We start from the raw sequence: 12,427 nt of genomic DNA, 5'->3' as shown, positions 1-12,427 counted from the left end.
TAGACGAGTAAATGAATACTATTGTCCCTGTACATTCTTAAACTCTTTGTCCAAAAAACACCCAATATAATAATATTACAATGTTAACCAAGTAAGTCTCTCTGCTATATAAGATCTTTAAAAATCTATTGCCAAGAAAATATCATGTCCACTAAGGAGTTGTTTGATATACTTCAATATTTTAAATAAAGGAAACTCCATAAGTTATTCTGGTCTTGAGGTGCATTAGACTATTTATTCCCAATGATGAGGGTGACTTGCATTTAAAATATAGTTTCCACTTTTCCATACTTCTGATTTCTTTTTTTTGTTCTTTTGTTTCATTGACTCATGTGCGTGTGTGTATGTGTGTGTGTATTTTTATGGCAACTTCTAATTGTCTTGAGAAAAAGAAGAATGAGACGTAAATCAAGTTCAAAGATCATGAAAGTTCTTTCACATTCTAAGATTCTTATGTTGAATACAGATAAATTAAAAATGACAATTACAAAGAAAAAAATTTCTTCGGAAAAAGTTCTCGGGCATATGCTTTATTTACATAATATATACACAATCTATCAATATCTATATGTAATATAGATATATATTTTATATATACATATATTACATATATATATTACACATATATATTACATATATATTACACACACACGCACACACATATATATATGTATATACACACACAATTTATTCTACCTACCCTAACCTTATACTCACATGTTTTTACAAATACACATATTATCCTTTTCCTTTAAGCAAGCTCCTTTCACACCCAAAAACCTTTACTAAGTGAATAATACAAAAGGCTTTCAGGTCACAAAGGGAAAAAGCAAAGAAACAACATATTACATTCAAGATATGTTTTGTGTTTTTGTAATTGTATGATCTTGGGCAAGTTTGTTCATCTATTTTTTCCTCAGATTCCTTGTATACATACATATAAAATATGTACATTCATAATATATATATTCATATTTATCCTATTTATCCTATGCTATCTATCCTACTTCACAGAACTAAAACAATCTTATGAGACCTCCATGGAAAATATTATTTTCAGTAAGTGTAAGCTTAACTCTATGTCATTGCTTAATTGTAATACTGTAATAAATTAACTTTATCAATTACTATCAATGGATATAACTGCTTCCGTCAACAAAGTAGACACTATCTCAAAGACTCAGTCTATCCAGTGGCCCCTGGGTTTTACATGTAAAAGTAATATTTTAGTGATAGCCAGAATTTATATTATTAATCATAAGTATAATCATTTATCACTTGTCTTTATGTCCTTCCATTGTGCTTACTTCATCATTATGGGGAGTCTACTGTTTCTTCTTTGCTATCTCTACTTAGGTAGATTCATGTATTCATTCATTTATTTACTCATTCACAAGCCTCTGGAAGCCGGGAATACTGATCTGTTTTGTTCAAGGCTAGAAGAGTACCTGGCATACAGCAGGCACCCAATAAGTATTTGTTGAACAAATTGGAAAAATAGAATATTCATGGAGCACCTACCATGAGTACTGATGGCATAATTGTGAGAAAGATGGTTAAGATCCTTGCTTTTCCACAAATTTTACTTTTGGTTGAATTGGTGGAGTAAAAACATTTTAAAATTAAACAAGCAAAAGGGATTATTTCAGATAGTGAAAACAGTGAAGATATAGAAAATGACTGGCAATGCCAAGGGCAAATTGGGTAGTCAGGAAAAGATGGCAGGTGACGTTTTAGCTGGCATCTTTATTCCAAGAAGGAAGGAGCCATGGAAAGATAAAATAGCACAGCGTTCTTGGCAGAAAGAACCTCAGATTTGATCTTAATTGCCATCTGACTTCCTGGTTCAGATTCTGAATGTCATTTCAGTCTAGGCTTTCCTCCATAAGTAAAGCATCTCCATAGACATATGACCTCAAAATAATTCCAATGTTGGCACAACTGAGAAGTCTTTCTAGATTGCGTATACTGACCTTGTAGGCTACTTGTGGATACAGCCTCATCATTATGCAGGTGACTATACATGTGTATGCATGTGCAATTTTATGCACTTTGAAAATGATTAGCAATATGTTCTTGATTGACCTGTAGTGGAACCTAGTCTTTGTTATCTGGGAGACGCTCAAGGGAAAAGTTTCTTAATCTTGGCACTATTGACATTTTGGGGCATTTTAAGATGCTTAGAAGCTTCTGCATCCTCTACTCACTAAATGCCAATGGCACCTCCCACACACACCAGTGATGACAATCAAAAATGTTCCCAGACAGCTGTATGCCTCCTAAGGGGAAACGTGCTCCTTGTTAAGAACTACTACATAAAGTATCAGAAGCATCTGCTGCCTTAAAAAAACTTTCTTAGTGAACTGGAGGCATGATATTTGCTCATCTTATTTCTAGAGGTAATTTCTAATCTCGTTAGTTATCAGGCCTTCCGGATAGGTCTGACCACTCAGCTTCTGAATTCCTTTCCCTGTGTCCAGAAGCTAACCTTCGCAAATCACATCCTGTCTCTGCAATTCTGCTTTCTCAGATCTAAAATGAAAGGCAGACCAGATGATGTTCAAGAAGCCACTCATCACAAACATTCCTAGAAAACAATCCTAAGATCCTTCGTGTCACTGACAATATCATGATTTGTACAATGTCACTTACTGGGATCTGAGGCACTGAGGTTATTAGTATGTACATGGGCTAAAATTTATGCTATGTCCCTCTTTAACTATTAGGTTTGTCCATTTATTTTCAAGACTGTTTAGAATGGCTGCAACTGTTTTTGTTTCATTCTTTTTGTAGCTGTTTCAACCATTTTGTTTTGAGCTCAAGAATCTACTAATTGCAATGTTTAAGACATATTATTTATATGTTTTTTCCTACACGTAAAATGATAAAAATAAGTTACAGTTTCAAGTGGAAGTAAATATCATACAGGTGTTTCTTTCTTTCATTAATTTACTTAATTATTTGATATATATTATCGAGTACGTGGGCCCATGAATAGATGGAAAGGGGATACCGAAACATACAGGCCCTGCTATTAAGGAGCTGGTAATTTAACGTGTGATATAGACATGAATAAAGCAAAGTGTTATGTGCTACAGACAGGGAAGTGTACAGTGTTAAGGAAGGAGGAAGATAAAACATCTAACCAAACCTCCTGGAGGGATAGATTTATGAAGACATACTGTCCCTTTCAGCATATCCTGTCGAATGTGCTAAATATCTTGGAAAATACATACATACATATTTCTTTCCCAAAGATTCTAAACATTCTCTATACAAATTCAAATTTGAATTTCAGGGCCATATGTGAACAGCTGTCAGGTTAAAATTTAGGGCAGAAATATGAACATGCAGCTAAACCTCTGACATGTAATGTTTGGGTGCACTTGTTCAAACACTGTGGCTGGGCCACAGCATCTCTGTGACATTGAAGTAAAAGTTGAAAGAAGAAAAGAAAAAAGAAAGCTTGAAAATCACCTGAGTGTTTATTTTGTGCAGTGATGCACATGAAGGAATTTGGAAGCTTGAAGCTCAAGAGGTAGTTTTTCAATTTGCCAGGGGTGGCAAGAGGAGAGACCAAAACCAGAACAAAGAGATCCGGGTGTCAGTAAAACTGTGAAACTCTTTAAAGTGGAATTATATTTCCTCGCAACATATGCATTCAATAAAGTAAAGATATTTGATTGCAATTTGTCTAACATCCATTTGAAAGTTAATAATTAGCCATCAGGAGAAATGACTCTTTTCAAAATTATAACATTTCATTAAATGGCTCCTACTGAAAGGTTTGAGGGGTGGGTAAGTGGTTTCATTTTGTTTCAAGATCACAACTGGCTTTAATGTTCAACCTTACCCAGCATTACAGCAGAGAAGCTTTTGTGCAAAATGAGTGTAGCACCAGGTCAGTATCAGTCAATCATTGTTCAATAGGCTTCCTTCAGATAATACAATGGGCCTCAAAATAATCCAAGAAAAACAGTGTGAGGCCATTTCAGCTGAAGGATTATCCTATCGAGAGCTTAAATTTCACTTCTCTCTACACTCATTTTCACGTTTTAATTTACAGTCAGTTTATAGAGTCCCCCAAATAATGATTTAGCTGTTGGGTAATATTATTGCTCAAGATCCTTTCATTGCATATAATATCCCCTTTGTACGTAAAAATGTTCATTTCCTCTTTCATGCTAGGAGTGTTTGACTCAGTAGAGTAAAGCCCAATTGAACTAAAAACCTGAAAAGTCTCGGTCTATCCATTAGTCATTCATTCTCTCATTCAGTCCAATAGTAGCAGTAAGTCAACAGAACTATGGTGTATTCTGTACCCAGACATATTTCCTAATGTGATTCAAATATAAACGGAAGTTGACAATAATAGCTAATAAAGGTAAGGATGAAATTGAACTGTCACTCTCAAACACTGACAGTGGTAATCATAGTTATTATTGGCTAGTTTCTATAGAGTTCTGACCACTAGCTGGGGACAGGGTTGGTCACTTAACAGAGATCGTCGCTTGTCGTTTTCCCAGCAATCCTACGCAGTAGGCCCTCTCATTATCTTACTGTTACAGATAAGCAGGTCTTGGAGATTATATAATTGTCAAAGATCAGATAGCTACTAAGTAGTGAGCTGGAATTTCAATCCTGAAAGTTAACTTTCACTAGTATATTTAGGATAAACAGGGTCAGGCTCATGTCCGCCTCCGAATTGACCTGTTCTGTAGCCGGTGTTCCCTGGTCTTTGAGTTCCTCCCCAGGACTCTGAGATGTCTCTAAGGTTGCCTTTTTCCTCACTGTGGATTGTTACCTACAGTCCCTAATGCTGGACAACAGTAAAGCCTGACTTGGTATCTCACGCAAATCACTTGCTTCCCCATAGTTCCACTGACACAAGGCTGTTGTGAATAGAAAATGTTTCATAAAATATTGACATAAACTGATAAAAATATATCACAGAGAAGGAAATTTATGTTTTAAAGCGAAACATTTCTGTTCTTCCGAGTCTCTGCCAAGGGGAATTCCCCACTAGCTGCCTCGTTCCCTCTGACTGGGCAGCCTGCCATATTCCTGGGGTTCTTCCTCTCTCTACCTCCTGCCTCCCCAGCTGTTAGCTTCTAACCAAATCTAATTTCCTGTGAGCTTTCTATGCAAAGCATCCCAAACTAGGTACACTTTTGCATATACCAAATTCCTTAAGGTACTGTTTTATTCTTTAAGGGGAGGAGGACGGCATCTTCCAGTATCGACACTTAGACTATCAGAACTGACAGATAATTTTATACGAGACGCATTCTGGGTGTTCCTTCTAAATGTATAATCAATATTCAAGTTACTCAAGTGCGAGTAGCACATAAATATATATATATATATATATATATATATATATATATATATATATATATATTTGTATGTTTACATAGCAAGTCTTTGTTTCTTGTATTCGACTCACTGGAAAATGAGAAAAAGGAAAAAGAATTTACCTCATTCTTTCCTGGGATTCACAATATATAAGAAATTTGCTATTCTTGAAAATTTCTGTAAGTAGAATTATCCACTCCCACAACTGCAATGGCAGTAAGTGGCTCAATTCATCAATAAATAACTTTGGTCCAAGGAGAAGAAACTGAGACACTCTCATTAGTTTACTTGGTTTCTTTAGTTTTTCCATTTTGTATTTCAATTAATATTCCCTCTGAACAAAAATCTAATGAGAAACCAAACAGTAAGGCCATTTTATTTAAACAAAAGTATATAGGAAAAGGAAAAAAAAGTACGGATGTAAAGTGAATAGACCACATACTTATTATTTGAAAAAATATGCTTCAACTGGAGCATAAAAATCTCATCCATAGGCAGAAAAAAACAACTTGGTATTAGGAAATTCAGACTAAAGGTCACATACACACTTACATGTATGTATATATATATATATATATATATATATATATATATATATATATATATATATATATTTGATGACTGTATATATATATATATATACAGTCATCAAATATAGGCTGTCTACAATTTTAGCTTAAAGAAGGATAGTATTTTTGCTTCAACCACACCCACATACATAGACAAATCAGTTATTTAATGTACATTTACTAAGTGCCTACTATGTGCCATAAACTAGGATAAGTTCTAGGGATTCAAAAATATATAAAAGCTAGCCTTGCCCTCTAAAACTTTTAGCTTACAAGAAAGATACAACAGGGTTGATTTCAATCCATTTCTAATTAAATAATTGGTTGTTTATAGAAGAATCTTATAAAAGGAAAATTTTAACCCTGTCATCTTGAAACTACATTCCAAGAGAGAAAATGGTAAGTTTTATTGCAATTACACAAAAAATATTTTGGAAACATATTCTTTAATTCTTTAAAATACATTCTATCTACAGACTGTAAATGTCTATTACCCCCTGGGAACTTATACTAGGCTCTAAAAATGTATAAAAAAAAAAACCCACTGTGAAACAAATAGATCAGACATATTAAAGCATTAAGGAGTTCACCTAAATCAACTATTTATATAGCAACAACATAATCTAAATTTGGTACACAACAAGAAAATTTAAGTAGTTAATAAGAAATTATGAAGCAAATTCTTGTAGTTCTACCAGTCTGTGAAAGTGAATGATGCAAAACATTAGAAGTATAAGCAGTTTTAGTAGCATTCATTAAATCTAAAGTATCTTGTAATGCATATTGCTGTAGACTTTTATGTATTTTAAGCAGGCATTTTACATACTGAAAACTGAAAAAATTCCAAGTGACATTTTACACCATTTTAAAGTGTAATAAGCACTTTCAGTGATGAATGAAAAAGAAAAATCAGTTTTATATGTTTGAATAAATACTTTAATTATTTTGTAGTTGTTTAGGAAGATATTTATAACAACTGTTGATTAAGTAAGGAATTAAAAGATTCTCGTTATGTTTTTAAAGTTTTTGAACATTGAGAATCTGTCATTTTGTGTTAGCAATTGAATGCTTTTTTTTTTCCCTTCTAACATCACTAGTGACTAGCACCAACTCTCATAGCTATTGCTGGAGGTGAACCTAGGTGCTATCTGTTTACCTACAATAGAGAGGAGGGCGTGACCTTGCCCACTACAGTACACAAAGTTTTCACTACACCTCTGCAGAAGAATTTCCTTCTGATCTTAATCATTCTTCCCTGTAACAGCTGGTTTGATTTTATTTGATAGACATTTTGATTTCTATAACTACGATTCCCTGTATACACTAGCCAAAAGAAAATTTAGGTACAATTTAAGGGGTAAATTGTATAAGGAATTGAGTAGGAATGCAGGGAGCAGTGTTTGGTTGCCTGAGAGATTTAATTTATCCCATAAGTGTTTTTTTCTTTGTTTTTTAGTAAACTCTGGACAATCAGAAATTTCACAAACACATACACAGAGGAACACAAACATGCAATTTTAGCAAGAGTAGACCTGTATTCTAACCATACTTGGCTAAAAACGGTCCCTTTCAAAGGAAGTAATTGACCAAAGTCTCTCCACATTATCTTATACTGGCCCATGTCACTCATTTATATCATTTGCCTGCTTCCCATTAATTATTTCTTTTGTGCATTTTGCTTTTTGGCATATAAGTCCCTCATTTCTGCCTCCATTTCATGTTACTACTTTTGCTTATTTTCTTTCTCCTTACTTTTACCTAATTTATGTTTTCCTATATTTTAGTGGTTTTCAATCCTAGTGAAAGTTGAGGTATGAATAAAGGAAACAAATGCTGATTAAATTTGACTTAATGTATTTCCATATCTCTTCCCCTTGCAAGATTATAGTGCGTGTGTGTCTGTGTGTGTGTGTGTGTGTGTGTGTGTGTGTGTGTGTGTGTCTGTGTGTGTGTGTGTGTGTAGCTACTTCAAATCCTTTCCAAAATGAATTAGTAACTGTTAATAAGCCAATCCTAACACAAACCCTCTTTTCCTGGTCTGTTGGCCACATGCCATCCGGTGGAATTCCAAGGGAATGGTCAGGAGCAATGAATGAGTCAGGAGAGCCTCCGAATGAGTGCATTTCACCTTAGTGTGAGCAAGCAGTAAAACTTTGTTTAATTAAGCCACTAAGATTTGCCTTTTTAAAAAATTACAGCATATAACCTAACCTAACTAGGTAGACCTATAATTACAAAGGTTTTATGAGAATTACTTAGGATAAAACTCAGTACAGAGCCTGTCTCATATGGGAAATTCCATAAATATTATTCACTTCTTTTCCCCCATTCATATTTACCAGTCTGCTTTAAAAAGAGATATATGTTTGCTGGCCCAGTTTTTCACTTTTCTTTTTACTAAGATAAAACTGTCCTCTTTATTTATTGGATTATAAATACGACATATTTTTATCCCAATCTGTGGAACTTGTTCCATCAACTAATTCCCCTGATTTCCTTTGAAACTTTTTTCTCCAATAGTTCTTCTCTGTCTATGAATATGCTGTCACTTCATGCATTCCTAAGGAATATCACATCATCTCTATTATGTCATTAATCTACAGTCATTTCCCCCATACTTCACAGGAAAATCAATTGAAAAAGTAATTTATATTCTCTGACTTTACTTCTTTAACTACTTTTCTACTTTTCAAAGTTTTACATTTGATTTTGCATCTCCTTTATTCTACTTTAAATGTTTTCCCAAAGGTCACTCATTTCTAAATGCCCATATTCAATTAGCAATTTCCCTTGACTTCTCTTCAGCACTGAAAAGTGTTGAGTCAAATCTTATAATTTAACTAGAAATATAGTCACCAAGTTTTGTCTTCTTGCCTTTGACAATTCTATTGCCCAGTATTTTGTCCCTCGTCTTCAGAACTCAGCCACATGTAGGGTCTTTGGAGCCCGCAGCAGTGCCTTCCAGTTGTGGGTCTCTAGTCCTTATCTGATTCTTGGGATCCACCTAGATCTTTCTAATGGTCTGACAGACATAACCATCCATCAAAATCTCTTTATTTTAACACTTCAACTTTTTCCTCCTCTTAAACTATTCTGAATATGTCTAAAACTCAAATCCTTATTACCATCTGGACCATCTCTTCCGTTTAAATGTGCTAAATGGCATGTTTTTTTTTTTTCAAACCAACCAAGTTGGAAAATATAAACCATCAGTTACTTATTATTCTTCTTCATTCATCATATTTGCTTAATTGAACCATTTGTCTCTAGAAAATACTTCGAATACATCTTTTTCTTTTCATCCTCCTGGCTCATAAATGGTACAACCAACTCAACTGCTGAGGCTGGAAAAAAATATCCCATGCTTAATTATTCCCACTCCTTCATCTCCAAATTGCAACAATCCACTGGTTTCTAAAATTCTCGTTGTGAAATATTTCAAATTCTTCAGTTGTCCATCCTCACTGCTAGTATTCTGGGCTCTTTTCCCATCATCTGTATTTGGTATCACTCTCAAAAGTTTTAGCTGTTTTTTCTACTAAAATAGTCATTATTTTATCCCACACAAATCCCTGAAATCCATGATTTATGGACTAACCAGACTGGTATTTCTGAATTAAAATATAATCATCTCATACTGTCCTTCAAAGACTTCTCATTATATTTAGTATAAAGTACAGAGTCCTTAAGAAAATTTATGTTGTTTCCATGTCTGGAGCCCAAGTAAGTGTTCAATTTCATCTCTTATTTTCAATCACACAGAACTTTTGAGCAGCAATACTTATTAATCAGTAGTATTCTTTGAACATTATACATTCTCTTCTGTCTCCATAAGAGAATGTGTATGTGTATGTCATTCATTATAGTTAAAATATTCTCTACCTCCCAGTCATCTAACAGGATAACTGCAACTTGGACAAAGAGTTATCAGATAACTTCTTGTTCAAGCTGGGATTCTTTTGAGAGTAGAAGGAGATACTCATAATAATTACACCAAGAGAATAGACAAAAGTGGGAATTGATCTGGGAAAACCAGGATATATGATAACCCAAATTAGGTACCACTTCCTAGAAAAAAATTTCTAATCAACTCTAAGTTATTTATTCTTCATTCTATTTACATAGTATTCTGTTTATCATATAATACCACTTACCGTACTTTAATTTTCTGTTTATCTTATCTTTTTTAGACTCTCAGTTCATCAAGGACAGGGACTATGCTGTTACACTCACCCATTTACCCAGTGCCTAGCACACTGTCGTTCCAGTGCCTAGCACATAAATACACTCAACCATCATGCATTGCGTAAATAATTCGTTACCAGCTTAACTGAGATTTTATTTTATCTATCTTTTACTATGTAAGTCATTATTGTAACAACGATTGGAATATTATACCCCATATTCAAATGCTTCTCAAGAAGCCATGGCTATAATAATGAATGTCCCTATTAAATTTATTCAAGATTCTCCATTGTCTCACAAATCAGGAACATATTTTCTAGAACAGCATTCAAGGCTTACAACAAATCTCCAAGTTTGTCATTCACAACACTCCATGACATACTATCTGTTCCAAATAAACGCACTCCGTTCAGTTCTTTAAAACTCGCATATCTTTGCAAATTCCATGCATTTACTAGAACCCATTCTTCTTTTCTTGAATGCCTCTCCAATGCATCCCTGTCTACATTCTACCCATTGTTAAAGACTGATCTCAGATGATATCACCTCTTAGAATGTTTTCTAGTTAATTTAGGAAGGTAATAAATTGAATTATCTTGAACCACTATAAAACATTTTTTCCTTTGCCTGGATTAGGTGATGTAAGGCACGATGTAAAATCACAAGGCTGAGACTCCACTTCCAAGTCCTTTAGTGTAACAGTTAGGCAGTTGTGAGCTATAGCTGGGCACCCTTCAGCAGTAAAATAGGAATAATAATGACAGATACTTTGGTAGCATTTCTGTAACGATCATGTTACCAAGCGAAAGCCTTTGTATAAGAGTAAAGGACTCTTCAAAGCAGGTCAATATTTTATTCAGTGGCTGGACTAAGCTAGAGAACATTTACAGAACAATTGGTTTCTATAACCTTGCTCAGCTATATATATTGAAGAATTTATAAATAATGGTGGGTTCTAGAACAAGTTTGCATAGTTTACTTTCTCCTGTTCTCCCCCTCTAAATACAACTAAATATTCTGCCAATTATTTCACTGACAATCTTAAAGAGATATGAAATCTATATGGAAAGAAGCAAATTGGTTAGAGACCTCAAAGTCTGAGAAACAGTAAGGCCATATCTTTGCATTTGCATTCTATATTTCATACACCCTTGGACAGAGTGCCAAAGAGGCTTGCAGCCCACAGCCCCCAACAGGCACAGTACAAAGCAGACAGAAAAAGCATGCTCTCTCAAGCCCGAGATCAAGAAAAGGAAAGCCTAACCAAGTGAGAGGCCCGGATGCCACTCCTCAACCAGGCGCGCTGAGACTCTGATCCTCTTGCAGTAACGAAGACCTGGACCGATGAGTCTCAGATTCATAATATGGATGTCAGGCAAGTTGATCTGCCAGCAGCAACGGCAATAGTAAAACCCAGTGCCTCCCTAGCCTCTGAGTGGTATAAGAAGAGCCAGGACCTGCAGCTTCTGCTCCCCTCCCATCAGAGGGTCACTCAGCAACAACGGGCAACCTGAGAAAGTGCCTTCCACCCTCACAGTTGACACAAGAACAAATTGTGCAGGAACATTAGAAGCACCAGGAAAATAAAACAAACCAGAAGAGCATTGTGAGGGGTCAGAAAATTAAAGTGTCATTAAAACTAAAGTCTATAAAAGTTCACCAGAACCTATACGCTAAACTTAAATAGAAAGACTGCATGCTAAAACAGAAGACCCGTGTATAAGCCCCTCCCCTTCAGTGTAGGCTGGTAAATAGTAACTAATTTCTAAAGAACAGAATACAGCAAAGATGATTGGATGTCACTACCATGATTAGGCTATGTAAGACTGTGACTTTTGTCTTGCTAGCAGCCCCTCTCTCTTTCTTTCTCTCCCCCTCCATCCTCCCCCACCCCGCGGCTTTCTCTCTCTGGCTTTGATAAATCAACTTGCCATATTTGAGAAATCAGTATAGCAAGAAACTGAGCATGGTCTCTGGTCAAAAGCCAGCGAGGAACCAAGGCCCAAAGTCCAACGATGAGCAATGAAATGAATCCTGCTGACAACCATGCAAGTAAGCAGGGGAGTTGAACTTCCCCAGTTGCACCTGCAAATGAGCCCTCAGCCCTGTGTGACACCTTGATTGCAGACTAGAGAGAGATCATGAAGCAGAGGAGCCTGTTAAGTTGTTATAAGACTCCTGATTAACAGAAACTGTGAGATAATGTATATGTTGTTTAAGTTGCTAAATTTTGGCAATTTGTTATGTAGTAATAGATAACTGAGACATGCAGTTTATACTCTTGGTTATCGTTATCCAGGAAACATCTCTCTAATTAT

Source organism: Pteropus medius, unplaced genomic scaffold (genome assembly GCF_902729225.1).
Source record: "Pteropus medius unplaced genomic scaffold, Ma_sr-lr_union100, whole genome shotgun sequence".
NCBI classification, from domain to species: Eukaryota; Metazoa; Chordata; class Mammalia; order Chiroptera; family Pteropodidae; genus Pteropus; species Pteropus medius.
This window is presented reverse-complemented; position numbering follows the sequence as displayed.